The 18,502-nt window shown below is 42.6% G+C and overlaps 1 protein-coding gene across 6 annotated transcripts in view; it reads right to left on the reverse strand.

Annotated features, from left to right (window-relative positions):
* Window positions 1-18,502, reverse strand: part of MCTP1 (multiple C2 and transmembrane domain containing 1) — a 1,325,457-nt gene that overhangs the window by 783,550 nt on the left and 523,405 nt on the right. The window lies entirely within an intron of this gene.

The raw sequence follows: 18,502 nt of genomic DNA on the forward strand, positions 1-18,502 counted from the left end.
CCCCACAAATGACCTCGATTTGGCAACTACAATAGGAATTCATCTAGAGGTGTAGTGAGCCTTTTTAACCCTCAGGGGATTCACAGAATTGTATAACAGTGGGCTGAGTCATTGGAAAATAACCGTTTTTTTCCACTGCTTTGTCCCCAGGTTTTCAATTTTCACAATGGATAATAGGAGAAAATGGACAGTACAATTTGTTACGTAATTTCTCCTGAGAATATCAATACCCCATATGTGATAAAAACTTTTGAGGGACAGTACAAAGCTCAGAAGGGTGCCATGTCATGTTGGCAGTGCCCCTGAGGTGCCAGAACAGCAAAAAACATGTAAGTGATGCCATTTTACAAACTACACCTCTCAATGAATTCATCTAAGAGTGCAGTGATCATATTGACAACACAGGTGTCACAGAATTGTATACCATTGGGCAGTGAATAAAGAATAATTATATTTTTACCACCAAAATGTTGTTTTAGCACCAGATTCTACATTTTATATGGGGAAATGAGTAAAACTGACAGCAAAGTTTGTCACACAATTTTTGTTCAACGTCACAATACCTTATATGTGGCTGTACAGTACTGAGATTCGGATGTGAAGGACCGCTATTTGACTCTTGGGAGAACAAATGATCATAGAATAGTTTGTGGACTTCATATACAGAGCCCCTAAGTACCAGAAGAACAGAATATCCCCCCCCCCTCAAGAAACCCCATTTTGGAAATTACTCCTCTTTAGGTATTTATGTACAGGCGTAGTGACAATTATTACTTCATGGATGTTTTATTGTAGTGTCCCTACATTTTTGTGCCCAGTATGTTGTGCTGCCCATACATTGCAGTGCACATACATTGTGTCAGCTCATGCTTCTGGAGACATGCACCCGTTATTTAAGCAGGCTCTCATCACTACAAAATTGCTAAACTTGTGGACGCAAAATGTTGTTTAGGCACACTGGGGCTCAGGAGGGGGATGTCTGGATTTGAGAGCGCAGAATTTGATTGGATTTTTTTAGCAGGCGCGGAGCCGTAGCGCTTTTCAAGAGCATTTGTGCTACCGGTAATGTGGAAGCCCCTATATTTCCAATGACAGATGACGAACCTGAGTGGGGACTTGTTTGGTGGATTGAGTTGAAGCTTTTATTGGGAACATTTTACATAACATTTTGGATCACGTTTATCTGGCGCTCTACTCTGAGCACTTACATTGTGGTTTCCATCTAAATCTTTGAATGACAAGATTCAGATGAAACTCCCGAGGAATCCGTTCACTTTAATGAACAGAATTCTTCTGGACCATGTCTGGCCTCTGTTCAGCAGTCTCCTTCTTTTCAGAGGTGCACAAAACTGTGGGCAACCAGTTTTATTCACCCCTGAAAAGACAGGCAGCACCAGACCGTAGGCCAGACAGCATCCACAGTGCCTTCATCTGCCTCACTATAGGGAATCTTCCATCAGGGGTTCTGTCTGAATCACAATTCAGAAATTTACACGAACACCACAAGGTAAGCGCTCAGAGTATAGCGCAGGATAAATGTGTGCCGAGCCTTACTGCGATCTTTGGGAGACAGAATAAACAATTCAACAACAGGAGAAAAATTGGTTTCATTTACTTCTTACGCAGTTTTTCGTATGGTATAAGTGACTAGATTACTTTATTCTTCGAGTCGGTGTGATTACAGCGATACTAGATTTATATTTTTTTATGGTTGGCTACTATTAAATGCTTTTTTTTGCAAAAATGCATCACCATATTTTAAAAGATTTTTTTATATCATTTCACATTCTATTGCAATTTTTGGGAGGCAGAATGAACAAAAACCAGCAATTCAAGAATTTTAATATTTTAATTTTTTTAATTTATTTTTTGATATTTTAAAGAATATTTTTCCAATTTGTTTTTACTTTTTTACTCAGTCCATTTATGGGACTTTAACTTTTATTAGTCAGATCTCTGGTATAATGCATTGCAAGTGCTACACTGACAGAAACCTCTTAGACCATGCTTTTGGCATGGTCTAACAGACAACAATCAGGCCCTCGCAATGACATCGCGGGAGCACCCACATGAAGAGAGGGAGTCTCTACTCGCTCTTAGCCACCCAAATGCTGTGATCAATATCGATTGTTGTATTTAGGGGGTTAAACAACCAGGGCACTGACAACTAGGGCTCGGCTGTCACGTAAGCCAAGCTCCTGGTGGCAATCGCGTGGGCAAGATTGCCATGATGCACTCATACATCACAGGCCATAAAACCCTACCCGATCATGAAAGGTCATGAAGGGGATAAAATACTATCACTTTGAGGGGTTTTCCAGTATAATGGGCACTTATAGTGACTTATAAAGTCACTTCAAACTGAATAGATCCACCAAAAATTGGATTTGTAAATTTTCTTCAATGTCACTTCCTTTAAAAAAAATTGCTGCTAAATGTTAACCTTTAGAAGAACAAAGAGCTCAAAAATATAGTTTGGGGGACTGGCTAAATGAAAAATAGAATAAATTAGAAAAAAAACAAAAAACAAATTAATTTACTTTTAAGCTCAACAGCACCCCCAATCATTAAGACAACCTGTCATCAGGATCATCCAGGTTAAAGTATGGGCAGAATGTCACTGTCATATTGATTTAATACATACATTTAGTGTAAAAATCTGCAGCATGGTTTTCGTTAAATCATCATGATACATTTCGGTTTCCTTGTTGCATCGGGGCAGGACTTGTAGGTGGGAATGTGGGTAGGGTCTTTCACTCAGAGGGCTAAGCCACGGCCCCTCTGCTGCCTCTGTTGCATTCATCATCATGCATCATTTACATTTTGGGCTTCCGCCGTCTTAGCTGTGGGCGGAACTCTCGCATACCTTTAGTTTAATAGGGATATTCCTGATGACAGGACCTCTTTAAATACAATATGATAATGTGTAGAGGAATATTACAAGCATACATTAATGCAAATACAAATAACACACAAGGAGTAACAAACAGCCACAAAATCAATATGAATATAATTGGACAAGGCCCTAAGTATGTCACTAAATATATAAATGTATAACCATTGCGTCCCCGCTTAACGATGACTATCCCTATATGCCCTAATAATCGCCCTACACACTCACAAAAATAGTAAGATAAAGTTTGTCACCCCTCCAATAGGGTAATAAATCCTAAGATATTATTTTTAAATCTAGTACACTATTGGAAGAGTGGAAAGTATAATATAAATATTAGTAATGATAAACCAGCCTGGAGCCAATGACTTGGTGACTTGGCCAGCACAATGTATCTCCATCCCAGCCCCCCACCCTGACCTGATGACTCAGGGAAACGATTTTACACTCATGGAGGTAAGTTTTTAGTTTAGAACTATAGCAAAACCACTAGACAGAGTTTAGTTACAAACATCATTGAAGTTATTATGCAAGGAAGAGCATGAGGTTAGCTTATTAGGCAATTTTTGGATGTCAGGCTCCTTATAAGTCTCTTAAGGCACTGCTTAAAGAGTAACCATTGTTTTAATATTTTTTCCCCCATACATTAATACTACACATGAAAACAAGAAACTTTGTAAGATATTTTATTAAAGAAGTTTGCTTCTTTCTTCTACTGAACTGATCATTCATTATCAAACTTCTCAATTCATGGGATAGTAGATAACAGTTGTTGCTCATAAAGTTCTATATAAAAATATAACTCATTTCAAGAGAATTTTGTATCAGAATGTATGTGTTTGCCACTAGCTCCTCCTCCATACAACTTTAAAAGCTCCAATAATCACCGCTTACTTCTATAATGTGAAAATCGGTCTTCACAAAATACGGATTTTACCTATGCTTTGAGGGTAAAAGATCAGTTCTGGAGGACAAAGAAGCAGATTTCTCTGATAAGATATACAGTTGTGTGAAAAAGTGTTTGCCCCCTTCCTGATTTCCTATTTTATGACATGTTTGTCACACTTAAATATTTAAGATCACCAAACAAATTTCAATATTTGACAAAGATAATACAAGTAAACACAACATGCAGTTTTTAAATGAGGGTCTTTATTATTAACCCCTTCATGACCTTGGGATTTTCCATTTTTCCGTGTTCGTTTTTCGCTCCCCTCCTTCCCAGAGTCATAACTTTTTTATTTTTCAATTAATATGGCCATGTGAGGGCTTATTTTTTGCGGGACGAGTTGTACTTTTAAATTACATCATTGGTTTTACCATGTTGTGTACTAGAAAATGGGAAAAAAATTCCAAGTGCGGTGAAATTGCAAAAAAAGTGCAGTCCCACACTTGTTTTTTGTTTAGCTTTTTGCTAGGTTCACTAAATGCTAAAACTGACCTGCCATTATGATTCTCCAGGTCAGTACGAGTTCATAGACACCTAACATGACTAGGTTATTTTTTATCTAAGTGGTGAAAAAAATTCCAAACTTTGCTAAAAAAAAAAAATCGTTATTGCATTTTAATGCAATGTCGCGGCGACCAAAAAAACCTTAATTCTGGCGTTTCTAATTTTTTTCTCGCTACGCCGTTTAGCGATCAGGTTAATGCTTATTTTATTGATAGATCGGGCGATTCTGAACGCGGCGATACCAAATATGTGTAGGTTTGATTTTTTTTTATTGATTTATTTTGATTGGGGCGAAAGGGGAGTGATTTAAACTTTTATATTTTTTTTATTTTTTTCACTTTTTTTTTTACTTTTGCCATGCTTCAATAGCCTCCATGGGAGGCTAGAAGCTGGCACAACTCAATCGCCTCTGCTACATAGCAGCGATCATCAGATCGCTGCTATGCAGCAGAAATGCAGGTGTGCTATGAGCGCTGTCCACAGGGTGGCGCTCACAGTTACCGGCGATCAGTAACAATAGAGGTCTCAAGGACCTCTATGGTTACTCTGCAGAAGCATCGCTGACCCCCGATCATGTGACGGGGGTCGGCGATGCGCTCATTTCCGGCCGCCCGGCCGGAAGCGCTGGTTAAATGCCGCTGTCTGCGTTTGACAGCAGCATTTAACTAGTTAATAGCGGCGGGTGAATCGCGATTTCACACACCGCTATTGCGGGCACATGTCAGCTGTTCAAAACAGCTGACATGTCCCGGCTTTGATGCGGGCTCACCGCCGGAGCCCGCATCAAAGAGGGGCTTCTGACCTCGGACGTACTATCCTGTCCGAGGTCAGAAAGGGGTTAAGGGAAAAAGAAATAGAAACCTACAGAGTCCTGTGTGAAAAAGTGATTCCCCTCACTGTTAAAACATTGAGTTTGGTTTATTTCAACTTTGGGAAGCTGACTCATACTTCCCTAGCTGCACCTAGAGCTGATTACTTCCTCACCTTTTCTCAATCATGAAATCACTTAAATAGGACCTACCTGACAAAGTGAAGTGGACCAAAAGATCCTCAAAAGCTAGACATCATTCCAAACAAATTCTGGAACGAACAAATTAGAAACAAAGTAATTGAGATCTATCAGTCAGGAAAAGGTTGTAAAGCCATTAATAATGCTTTGGGACTCCAGCAAACCACAGTGAGAGCCATTAGCCACAAATGGCAAAAACATGGAAAATGGCCGGCCGACCAATATTACCCCAAGGGCACAGTGACGACTCATACTAGATGTCACAAAAGACCCCACAACAACATTCAAAGAAATGCAGGCGTCAGTTGCCTCAGTTAAGGTCAGTGTTTATGACTCCACCATGAGACAGGGCAAAAATGGCCTTTATGGCAGAGTTCCAAGACGAAAACCACTGCTGAGCAATAAGAACATTAAGGCTTGTCTCCGTTTTGCCAGAAAACATCTTGATGATCCCCAAGACTTCTAGGAAAATACTCTATGGACTGATGAGACGAATGTTGAACTTTTTGGAAGGTGTATATCTTATTACATCTGGCATGAAAGTGACACAGCATTTCAGAAAAGAAACATGATACCAACAGTAAAATATAGTGGTGGCAGTGTGTTGGTCTGGGGCTGTTTTGCTGCTTCAGGACCTGGAAGCCTTACTGTGGTAAATAAAACCATGAATTCTGCTGTCTACTAAAAAATCCTGAAGAAGAATGTCTGGCCATCTGTCCTTGACCTCAAGCTGAAGCGCACTTTGGGTTATGCAGCAGGACAATGATTCAAAACACACCAGCAAGTCCATCTCTGAATGGTTTAAGAAAAGCAAACTTGACACTTTGGAGCGGACTAGTCAAAATCCTGACCTTAATTCAATTGAAATGCTATGACATGACCTTTAAAAGGCAGTTCATGCTCGGATATCCTCCAATGTGGCTGAATTACAATACTTCTGCAAAAATGAGTGGGCCAAAATTCCTCCAGAGCGTTATAAAAGATGGTTATCACAAATGCTTGAATGCAGTTGTTGCTACTAAGAGTGTCACAATCATTTATTAGGTTTAGGGGCAATCACTTTTTTACACAGGGCCCTGTAGGTTTGGATTTCTTGTTCCATTAATAATAAAGACATTCATTTAAAAACTGGATTTTGTATTTACTTGTGTTATCTTTGTCTAATATTTTAATTTGTTTGGTGATCTGAAACATTTAAGTATGACAAACATACAAAAGAATAGGAAATCAGGAAGGGGCAAATACTTTTTCAAACAACTATATTACAAAGTTGCTTATTTTCCTGTGTACTACTCATTTATTAAATAAAAATTTAAATGATGGGGACTCTTTAAAGATCTGTTACTGAAGTATGAACCAACACTCAACTCAAGCCAAATTCTGACATAATGAGAATATATTTACTTAAAGTTATGCAAAGAACATCCTATAAGAAAGCTGATTTATTCCTCACCAGCACATTTTTGCCTGTGCCTCGTCTGCGGTCACAGTATTTTGTATACTTCAGACTGTCATAATCGCTCTATTCATTCTGCTGCACATATTTATTTGTAAAACCGTGCAGTATATATTAATAATGTCTGAGCTTCTACCGCGACCTGAATTATTAAGTGCATAAATAATGTTATACCCCAAAACATTAACTTTCAGAAATGATCACGTTCTTGCCTTGTCTAGCGCGGCAGGATGATATATGGTTTCGGAATTATAAAGCATTTGTTACAGACATTCACTACCGACTAAAGCAGAGTTGAACAGCAATTACTTCTCTACTGTCCAGAAGCTGCTATTTATCCCTCTCATTTCAGCAGTAAATACCGTCTCACATTATCATAGTGTCAGGAGAAACTAGTTCTCCATAGACACAGGCCATTAGTGCCATCAAGGCTTGGGCAAAATGAGAAAAGACAACTCGGCCTCAGTTCTTTGTGGCGTTTGAATTAACTCTCCTGCGCCAATATGATCCCATAATGATCACAGCAAAATCACTTTGTTAAGCCATCTTTACCTTGGAATACTATATCATTACTTGTCCTGCGCCCGAGTCTCTCTTCTCCTTATCATACACATTTTATATGTGACAACGCTCATCACTTTGAGACAAGAGGACCAGGAAAGGATGATTGTGTGCGTGCTGCAGCTGGTGTCAACTTTCCCTTGTCACACTAAATACCGCATTTATCACGTATAGCTTTTGGAGTATTTGTCTATTGTACAAGGAACCTCTAAGGTTTTTTTTTACACTGGAAGTTAACGGTAGAGTTGAAAACAAAATGATTCAACCCCCATTGCAGATTAAGTTTATTAGCAAAAATTACCAACTTTCTTCTGTTTGCAATAAATCAATCCAACAAGAAGAATGTAAATCGCTCAACACAACTAATATGACAAGTGGCTTTTCCATATTCAACACAAAATGCCCCTTTTAATGACAGAATTATTCAACTCCTTTATGACAAGTGTAAAAAGTTCTTAGTAGAGCTCCTTTGGCTGTTATAACCTGCTGCAATCATTATGCACAGCCAGATACCAGCTTCTGGAAGAATTTTTGAGGAATCTCAGCCCATTCCTCATGGGCAATGGCTTCCATTCAGGCTGGGCCTGGTCCACAGGGGAATTGGTGAATTCACCGATGGGCTCCTCTGCAGGGGTGGCTATCCCATCACACTAAACGACTAGTATTTGGCACAATAAGCTTGAATCGCCATGTACAGACTAAGGGCGGGTTCACATTTGCGTATCTGTGCGCAGCATTTGATCCGCATAGATCCGCATGCATCATGCCTACATATCTTTAATATGGTGTACTCAGGGACATGCGTTCGCATGCGTCATTTCGTGGTGTCCGGCGAACGCAACATGTTGCATTTTTTGAGGCGTCAATTATGCGCCGCCATGCGGATCAAAATGCATTACTGTCTATGGGAACGCACTGCTACGCAAGGACATGCGTATGCATGTATTCGATGCGCTTGCATACTTAGGACTGCACATGTCCAGGAACTGTTTTAGGACATGCCCATTGAGACACGAAATATCGAAAGCATGCACATAAACAACGCAAACGCAGGCAAAAACACATACAAACGCATGCACACGCAGTGTTTTTTTTTGCCATCATGCCTAAGCTGCTGCGGATAAAAAACCCTGCGTAAACATGCGTTTTGGCATCGGTTGCGCATGCAGATGATACGCCGCGTACATATACGCAAATGTGAACTTAGCCTAAGCCAGCATCTCATCATTCATTCATCACACTGCCCAGTTTAGAATTTTATAGAAGCATAGGTGCATTTTTGAATGAGGTAAATGGATTACTTGGTTGTAGCTCAACATTGGGCCTGCAGTGTCAGTTTTACTGGAGATTGTGAAGCACTCATCTGATCTTCAGCACTCCCATTAGAATGAGTGGAGCAGAATGTGCATCATTAACCTGCGATCCATTCACCCTGTCTCATCAAAGCGCCAGGTTTCGGGATCACTGGGGACCCCAGTGATTGGACACCCAGCAATTAAGGTTCTAGGGGATAACTTTCAAACTTAAGAATAACTCTTTTAAGAATTAGTCATTTACAATGGATACATGTATATGTAAAATAGTAGTAGAGTTGTGAAGCTATATCGTATTTCGTGGCACTTAACACAACCTTGTTTAAAATTAAAAACTCCAAAATATTGCAGGTGTTCTAGACATTTACAATTATAAATTATTAGTCCTCCCCCCAGTAAAATAAAATAACAAATGTCAGCACTGGGTTTCAAGGGCCTCATGTAACTTTGTTATTCTATGTGATACCTGCAGAAAATTTGAGGCACCGACTGTACTTCTGCGGTCTCATTACTTCTGCTTGTCCTAGGTTCATCTGACGGAAGTAATAGCATAGCAGCCCAATATATGCTGCTGATTGTCTGTAGGGCTCACATGGCATAAAAATGTGACATGAGCCCCACATTGCTGGAATGGCACGGATGCAGGGGCGGTGTATCTGTTATTTTTATTTTACAAGTGGGAGTACATATTTTAAAAATGGGTTGTCTGGTTAGCAGGAAAATTCCAGTCAAATGAAAAAAGTATCTGCACATTCCTTATTTTTAAATTTAAGCATGCTAAATGTTACTGCATCAAGCAGCTGTTACATTCATGACACAAATGTCTCTATTCACAAAAATGAAACAACTGTGTGGTCAATAAAGGTTTCTCAAGCAAAAAATTGCAAGACAAAAAAAAAAAAACGTGGTGGGTGCCGTCATAACGAAGACAAGGATGAGAAGGTGTAGAAAAACATCAGCAAAGGAGAGCAATGAGTAAAAAAAATAAAATAAAAGTGATATGTGTGAATGCGTGTGTGTATATGTATGAATGTACAGTATATGTATGGGTGTGCAGTGTCCATGGGGGACTAGATGCTTTAGGTGCCAGGGCCGGCCAATAATAAAGGAATTAAGAATGTCACAGGCGGCATTGTGGCGTGCTAGCCCTGTGTCCCTCACACCGAGCCCTTACAGCCTCTTAGTGTGTGTGTGTGCGCAGTTTCAAGGATGAATTCTGATAAGGGTTTTAACGTAATCAAAAGGAAGTCTTTACTGTATTCACTTCACAATACATAGTCCATAGTGATGGTATCAAAGTGTTTCATACAAGCTTGACATTTTAGGTAGCAAGAGAGATGGTCACCGTGACGTTTAAGATGGAATCTTAAGTTAGGCTACTTTCACACATCCGTGCCGCGCCATCACGCATAATCCGGCGGCGGAATGGATTGCAGGATCCGGCACAATTAGTGTAAAAACTGATTACGCTGGATCAGCTTTTCTTCCGGATCCGGGATAAAGATATAATGTAAAAAACTGATTAAAAAAATAAAAAATTATGATATTCTCACTTTCCGGCGGCCCCGGCAGCCTTCCCGCTCCTCACTATGCTCACGGTCCCAGTAATGCATAGCGGCAATGACCTGTAATGACCTCGTGAGACCGCACGTCATTTGGGGTCATTGCCGCGATGCATTACTGGGACCAGAAGCATCGCGAGCATTGCGAAGATTGGGATGGCTGCAGGGGATGCCGGAAGGTGAGAATATCACGATTTTTTAATTTTGTTTATTATATTTTACATTATATCTTTTTACTATTGATGCTGCATAGGCAGCATCAATAGTAAAAAGAGAGAGAGAAAACAGGGCATGCGCAGTTTGGAGGCTGGACTCCGGATATTGTCATGCGGCGCATCCGCCTCACATAGGCATCCATTGTCAGAAAAGCCGGATGGCGCCGATTCCAGCGCCATCAGGTTTTTTGCCGCATCAAAAAAAGTTCCTCTGGACATTTTCTCCGGCCGCCGGACCGGCAATTTTTGCCAGATCCGGCAAAAAACAGATGAAACGTTGGGACATCAGGCACAATCCGGCATTAATACAACTCTATGAGAAAAAAACGGATCAATTTTTTTGAAAATCCGCTGGATTGTGCCTGATACGAAAAACCTGATGTATGAAAATATCCTTAATGGCTTAAATAAAGTGATCGGCTGACTGCCGGTTATATACCGGGTTACTATCTTAGTTCACACAGTCCGTCAGTGATATTACTACCAAGGATGGGCCTACACAGTTTGGATCACTGTGGAAATAGTGTTAACTGCTTACTCACGATTAAGTCCTGAAACGGTTCCCTGACGCAGGGTGTACAGTAGAAAATGCAGCAGAACATGAGGCACTCACCCAGGCAGAATTTTTGCTTTATTGCCATTTTTTCAAAGCATATGAATGATAACACCAACACTTTTTCTCCACTCATAGTTAGTGGTTGGGTGAAGCCATTTATTGTCAAACTACTGTTTTCTCTCTTTTTAAATCATAATGGCAACCTAAAACATCTAAAATACCCTGATCAAAAGTTCACATACACTGGTGATTTTTGTCTTATAACATGCAAAGAAGTTGACATAAATGGGTTTGAATTGCTACTAAAGGTAACATCTTCACCTGTGACCTGTTTGATTGTAATCAGTGTGTGCATAAAAGTTGAGTGAGTTTCCGGGATCCAGACAGACTCTTGCATCTTTCATCCAGCCACTGACATTTCTGGATTGTAAGTCATGGGGAAAGCAAAAGAATTGTCAACGGATCTACGGTAAAAGGTAGTTGAACTGTATAAAGCAGGAAAGGGATACAAAAATATATCCAAGGAATTGATAATGCCAGTCATCAGCGTTCAAACTGTACTTAACAAATAGAAAATTAGGGGCTCTGTCAAAACAAAACCTGTTGTGAATTAGACTTTTTTGGCTCCCTCTTGTGGTCACTAGTGATATGACTCTGGGATTGTCTTTCCTCAGTTTGGCACCCACCTGGGGCGTTAGTCCAGGGGTGTTGCTATATAAACTTCCTGGATTCTCAGTCCTGTGCCTGGCATCGTTGTAATCAGTTCCTTTCTGTTTGCTCCTGTCTGCTGGTCCTGGATCTTGCAAAATTAAGCTAAGTCCTGCTTCCTTGTTTTTTGGTTATTTGCATAGCTCTTATTTTTTGTCCAGCTTGTACTAAATGTGATTCCTGATTTTGCTGGAAGCTCTAGGGGGCTGGTGTTCTCCCCCCGGGCCGTTAGACGGTTCGGGGGTTCTTGAATATCCAGCGTGGAAATTTTGATAGGGTTTTTGCTGACCGTATAAGTCATCTTACTATATTCTGCTATTAGTCAGTGGGCCTCTCTTTGCTAAATATCTAGTTCATTCTTACATTTGTCTTTTCTCCTTACCTCACCGTTATTATTTGTTGGGGGCTTGTATCCAACTTTTGGGGTCTTTTCTCTGGAGGCAAGAAAGGTCTATCTTTTCCCTTCTAGGGTTAGTTAGTTCTCCGGCTGGCGCGAGATGTCTAGAACCAACGTAGGCACGTTCCCCGGCTGCTGCTATTTGTGGTGCTAGGATTAGATATATGGTCAGCCCAGTTACCACTGCCCTAAGAGCTGTTTTTTTGTGTGTTTGCAGACTTGGTATGTACTTTTGAGACCCTCTGCCATTGGGGTCATAACAGTATGCCAGGCCAAGGTTGAATGTTTAATGCATTGCAGAAGTGGGATTACAAGAAAGGAAAGTCTGAGTTTTTTTTGTTTTTGTTTTTTTCTTTCCTCTCTTTTTTCCTCCCCTTTACCTCTGAGTGGCTTGTGCTTGCTGCAGACATGAATGTCCAGACTTTGATTACAAGTGTGGATCAGCTTGCTGCTCGTGTGCAGGGCATACAAGATTTTGTTACCAGTAGTCCAATGTCTGAACCTAAAATACCTATTCCTGAACTGTTCTCTGGAGACCGATTTAAGTTTAGGAATTTCAGGAATAATTGTAAATTGTTTCTATCTCTGAGACCCCGTTCATCTGGAGACTCAGCTCAGCAAGTAAAAATTGTTATCTCTTTCTTACGGGGCGACCCTCAGGATTGGGCCTTCTCGCTAGCGCCAGGAAATCCGGCATTGGCAAATATTGATGCGTTTTTTCTGGCGCTCGGATTGCTTTACGAGGAACCCAATCTTGAAATTAAGGCAGAAAAAGCCTTGCTGGCTATTTCTCAGGGTCAGGATGAAGCTGAAGTGTATTGCCAAAAATTTCGGAAATGGTCCGTGCTTACTCAGTGGAATGAGTGTGCTCTGGCCGCAAATTTCAGAAATGGCCTTTCTGAAGCCATTAAGAATGTGATGGTGGGTTTCTCCATTCCTACAGGTCTGAATGATTCCATGGCGCTGGCTATTCAAATTGACCGGCGTTTGCGGGAGCGCAAAGCCGCGAATCCTCTGGTGGTGTTGTCTGAACAAACACCTGATTTAATGCAATGTGGTAGAATTCAGACTAGAAATGAACGGAAAAATCATAGACGTCAGAATGGGTTGTGTTTTTACTGTGGTGATTCTACACATGTTATATCAGCATGCTCTAAACGCCTAACTAGGGTTGTTAGTCCTGTCGCCATTGGTAATTTGCAACCTAAATTTATTTTGTCTGTGACTTTAATTTGCTCATTGTCCTCCTACCCTGTTATGGCGTTTGTGGATTCAGGTGCTGCCCTGAGTCTTATGGATCTGTCGTTTGCCAAGCGCTGTGGTTTTGTTCTTGAGCCGTTGGTAAATCCTATCCCTCTTAGAGGTATTGATGCTACGCCATTGGCGGAAAATAAACCGCAGTTTTGGACACAGGTAACCATGAGCATGACTCCTGAACATCGGGAGGTGATTCGTTTTCTTGTTCTGCATAAAATGCATGATTTGGTCGTTTTGGGTCTGCCATGGTTACAGACCCATAATCCAGTCTTGGATTGGAAGGCAATGTCTGTGTCAAGTTGGGGCTGTCAGGGAATTCATGGTGATTCCCCGCCGGTATCTATTGCTTCCTCTACTCCTTCGGAAGTTCCTGAGTATTTGTCTGATTACCAGGATGTATTCAGCGAGTCCAGGTCCAGTGCTCTTCCTCCTCATAGGGACTGTGACTGCGCTATAGATTTGATTCCAGGTAGTAAATTTCCTAAGGGAAGATTATTTAATCTGTCTGTACCTGAGCAAACCGCAATGCGTTCGTATATCAAGGAATCTCTGGAGAAGGGGCATATCCGTCCATCCTCTTCCCCTCTTGGTGTGGGATTTTTTTTTGTGGCCAAGAGGGACGGATCTTTGAGACCTTGTATTGACTATCGGCTTCTGCATAAAATCACTGTTAAATTTCAGTATCCTTTGCCTCTGTTGTCGGACTTGTTTGCCCGGATTAAAGGTGCCAAGTGGTTCACCAAGATAGATCTTCGTGGTGCGTACAACCTTGTGCGCATTAAGCAAGGAGATGAATGGAAAACTGCATTTAATACGCCCGAAGGTCATTTTGAGTACTTGGTGATGCCTTTCGGGCTCTCTAATGCTCCTTCAGTGTTTCAGTCCTTTATGCATGATATTTTCCGGAAGCATCTGGATAAATTTATGATTTTTTATCTGGATGATATTCTGTTTTTTTCTGATGATTGGGACTCGCATGTAGAGCAGGTCAGGATGGTGTTTCAGGTTTTGCGTGAGAATGCTTTGTTTGTTAAGGGCTCAAAGTGTCTCTTTGGAGTACAGAAGGTTCCCTTTTTGGGTTTTATTTTTTCCCCTTCTGCGGTAAAGATGGACCCAGTCAAGGTCCGAGCTATTCATGATTGGACTCAACCCACGTCAGTTAAGAGTCTTCAGAAGTTCTTGGGTTTTGCTAACTTCTACCGTCGTTTTATCGCTAATTTTTCTAGCGTTGTTAAACCTTTGACGGATATGACCAAGAAAGGTTCTGATGTTGCTAACTGGGCTCCTGCAGCCGTGGAAGCTTTTCAAGAGTTGAAGCGCCGGTTTACTTCGGCGCCTGTTTTGTGCCAGCCTGATGTCTCACTTCCCTTTCAGGTTGAAGTGGATGCTTCTGAGATTGGGGCAGGGGCCGTTTTGTCGCAGAGAGGCCCTGGTTGCTCTGTAATGAGACCATGTGCTTTTTTCTCTAGGAAGTTTTCGCCTGCTGAGCGGAATTATGATGTTGGCAATCGGGAGTTGTTAGCCATGAAGTGGGCATTTGAGGAGTGGCGTCATTGGCTCGAGGGTGCTAAGCATCGTGTGGTGGTCTTGACTGATCACAAAAATCTGATGTATCTCGAGTCTGCTAAACGCCTGAATCCTAGACAGGCCCGCTGGTCATTGTTTTTCTCCCGTTTTGACTTTGTGGTCTCGTATTTACCAGGTTCAAAGAATGTGAAGGCTGATGCTCTTTCAAGGAGCTTTGTGCCTGACTCTCCTGGAGTCGCAGAACCAGTTGGTATTCTCAAAGAGGGAGTTATCCTGTCAGCCATTTCTCCGGATTTGCGACGTGTGTTGCAGAGATTTCAGGCTGGTAGACCTGACTCTTGTCCACCTGACAGACTGTTTGTTCCTGATAAGTGGACCAGCAGAGTCATTTCCGAGGTTCATTCCTCGGTGTTGGCAGGGCATCCGGGAATTTTTGGCACCAGAGATCTGGTGGCTAGGTCCTTTTGGTGGCCTTCCTTGTCACGGGATGTGCGGTCATTTGTGCAGTCCTGTGGGACTTGTGCTCGAGCTAAGCCTTGCTGTTCTCGTGCCAGCGGGTTGCTCTTGCCCTTGCCTGTCCCGAAGAGGCCTTGGACACACATTTCCATGGATTTCATTTCAGATCTTCCGGTGTCTCAGGGCATGTCTGTCATCTGGGTGGTATGTGATCGCTTTTCCAAGATGGTCCATTTGGTATCTTTGCCTAAGCTGCCTTCCTCTTCCGATCTGGTTCCTTTGTTCTTTCAGAATGTGGTTCGTTTACACGGCATTCCTGAGAATATTGTGTCTGACAGAGGATCCCAGTTTGTTTCCAGGTTCTGGCGATCCTTTTGTGCTAAGATGGGCATTGATTTGTCATTTTCGTCTGCCTTTCATCCTCAGACTAATGGACAAACGGAGCGAACTAATCAGACTCTGGAGGCTTATTTGAGGTGTTTTGTTTCTGCAGATCAGGATGATTGGGTGACCTTCTTGCCGTTGGCTGAGTTTGCCCTTAATAATCGGGCTAGTTCCGCTACTTTGGTTTCGCCATTTTTTTGCAACTCTGGTTTCCATCCTCGTTTTTCCTCGGGACATGTGGAGCCTTCTGACTGTCCTGGGGTAGATTCCGTGGTGGATAGGTTGCAGCAGATCTGGAATCATGTGGTGGACAACTTAAAGTTGTCACAGGAGAAGGCTCAACGTTTTGCCAACCGCCGCCGCGGTGTGGGTCCCCGACTTCGTGTTGAGGATTTGGTATGGCTGTCTTCTCGATTTGTTCCTATGAAGGTCTCCTCTCCTAAATTTAAGCCTCGCTTCATCGGTCCTTACAAGATATTGGAAATCCTTAATCCTGTGTCCTTTCGCTTGGATCGTTGTCGTTTGCCATTCACAACGTGTTCCATAGGTCTTTGTTGCGGCGGTACATTGTACCTGTGGTTCCTTCTGTTGAGCCTCCTGCTTCGGTGTTGGTTGAGGGCGAGTTGGAGTACGTGGTGGAGAAGATCTTGGATTCTCGTCTCTCCAGGCGGAGGCTTCAGTATCTGGTCAAGTGGAAGGGCTATGGTCAGGAGGATAATTCCTTGGTGGTTGCCTCTGATGTGCATGCGGCCGATTTAGTTCGTGCCTTTCACGCTGCTCATCCTGATCGCCCTGGTGGTCTTGGTGAGGGTTCGGTGACCCCTCCTTAAAGGGGGGGTACTGTTGTGAATTAGACTTTTTTGGCTCCCTCTTGTGGTCACTAGTGATATGACTCTGGGATTGTCTTTCCTCAGTTTGGCACCCACCTGGGTCGTTAGTCCAGGGGTGTTGCTATATAAACTTCCTGGATTCTCAGTCCTGTGCCTGGCATCGTTGTAATCAGTTCTTTTCTGTTTGCTCCTGTCTGCTGGTCCTGGATCTTGCAAAATTAAGCTAAGTCCTGCTTCCTTGTTTTTTGGTTATTTGCATAGCTCTTATTTTTTGTCCAGCTTGTACTAAATGTGATTCCTGATTTTGCTGGAAGCTCTAGGGGGCTGGTGTTCTCCCCCCGGGCCGTTAGACGGTTCGGGGGTTCTTGAATATCCAGCGTGGAAATTTTGATAGGGTTTTTGCTGACCGTATAAGTCATCTTACTATATTCTGCTATTAGTCAGTGGGCCTCTCTTTGCTAAATATCTAGTTCATTCTTACGTTTGTCTTTTCTCCTTACCTCACCGTTATTATTTGTTGGGGGCTTGTATCCAACTTTTGGGGTCTTTTCTCTGGAGGCAAGAAAGGTCTATCTTTTCCCTTCTAGGGTTAGTTAGTTCTCCGGCTGGCGCGAGACGTCTAGAACCAACGTAGGCACGTTCCCCGGCTGCTGCTATTTGTGGTGCTAGGATTAGATATATGGTCAGCCCAGTTACCACTGCCCTAAGAGCTGTTTTTTTTGTGTTTGCAGACTTGGTATGTACTTTTGAGAACCTCTGCCATTGGGGTCATAACAAAAACCATGGTCAGGTGGACCAACAAAAATTTTGTCCACAACTGCCAGGGAATTTGTTCGGGATGCAAAGAAAAACCCACAAATAAAATCAGCTGAAATACTGGACTCTCTGAAAACTAGCAGTGCGGCTGTTTCAAGATGCACAATAAGGAGGCACTTGAAGAAAAATGGGCTGCATAGTCGAGTTGCCAGAAGAAAGCCATTTCTGCGCAAATGCCTCAAAGTATCTCGCCTACAATACGCAAAACAGCACAAAGACAAGCCTCAAAACTTCTAGAACAAGGTCATTTGGAGTGATGAGAACAAAATTGAACTTTTTGGCCACAACCATAAACGTTGCATTTGTAGAGAGGTCAACAAGGCCTATGATGAAAGGAACACCATTCCTACTGTAAAGAACGGAGGTGGATTGCTGATGTTTTGGGCATGTGTGAGCTACAAAGGCACAGGAAACTTGTTGAAAGATGAATGCAGCACGTTATCAGCAAATACTGGAGGCAAATTTCCAACATGACAACGATCCAAAATACAAGGCCAAGTTGACCATTGGCTACAGCAGAACAAAGTGAAGGTTCTGGAGTGTCACGCTCACGCCCTGACTGGTGGGCGTGAGCTCGGAGGGTTTGTGGCCCCACTGTGCCACAAACCAGACTACCCTGGAAGGGGCGTGACTATGACAGCTGCCTGGGTTTTCACTGGAGCCTCTGATGGTGAGGTCAGGCTTGTGCAGCAGGCAGCTGCCAGGTGCTACTCCAGGGTGGTGTCTGGCTGTGACTGCTGATCCCACTTGGGAGACAGGAACACCAGGATTGGTGCGGGCATCAGGCAGGACTGGCAGAAGAGCACGGCTGAAACTCAGACGAGTAGGCTGGCACGGCTGAGACACAGGGCTGGCAGAGACACGGCAGAGAACACAGGGCTGGCAGAGACACGGCAGAACACAGGGCTCGCAGGAACACAGGACTGGCAGGGATGGCAGGAAACACAGGACTGGCTAGGACGCAGGAATACAGGACTGGAAGGCACAGCAGGAACGGCAGGACTGGCAGGAACACTGGATTGGAAGGCATGGCAGAGAACACAGGACTGATTGATGTGGTTTATGAAGGAACAGGTAGGGACCTGTTCACACTGGAGGTGCAGGTACAG

Source organism: Ranitomeya variabilis, chromosome 1 (assembly GCF_051348905.1).
Source record: "Ranitomeya variabilis isolate aRanVar5 chromosome 1, aRanVar5.hap1, whole genome shotgun sequence".
Classification (NCBI taxonomy): domain Eukaryota; kingdom Metazoa; phylum Chordata; class Amphibia; order Anura; family Dendrobatidae; genus Ranitomeya; species Ranitomeya variabilis.